Genomic DNA, 406 nt, shown 5'->3' on the forward strand with positions numbered 1-406 from the left:
AAACATAAATTTTAAACAAAAAATAAAATAGTTAAATTTTCTGTTAAAAAATCTTGAATCAAATAGTTAAAATTTCAACTAACAAATACAAACTTACAACCAGATAGTTTATTTTTTACACTGAAAAAGATAAACTTTTTAAAAGCAGAATAGTTACAAACATTTTATATCATTTTCCATAAGAGTATATTATTATAATTCATAACTTACATTGGTATTAAAACAGATGTAGTTTCCTTGTCCCATTTGAAAAACAATGCGAATTCTTTTTAAAAAATGTTGTTAAAACTATTATTGCAACTTTAATCGTTTTAATATTAAGTGAATTTGCTCATTTATAATATTTTTTATGATTTAAACTTTACACATACGGTCTACTGAGCAGCCTTACCGTTTTTTAACTTCT

This window comes from Belonocnema kinseyi, chromosome 8, assembly GCF_010883055.1.
Source record: "Belonocnema kinseyi isolate 2016_QV_RU_SX_M_011 chromosome 8, B_treatae_v1, whole genome shotgun sequence".
Lineage (NCBI taxonomy): Eukaryota > Metazoa > Arthropoda > Insecta > Hymenoptera > Cynipidae > Belonocnema > Belonocnema kinseyi.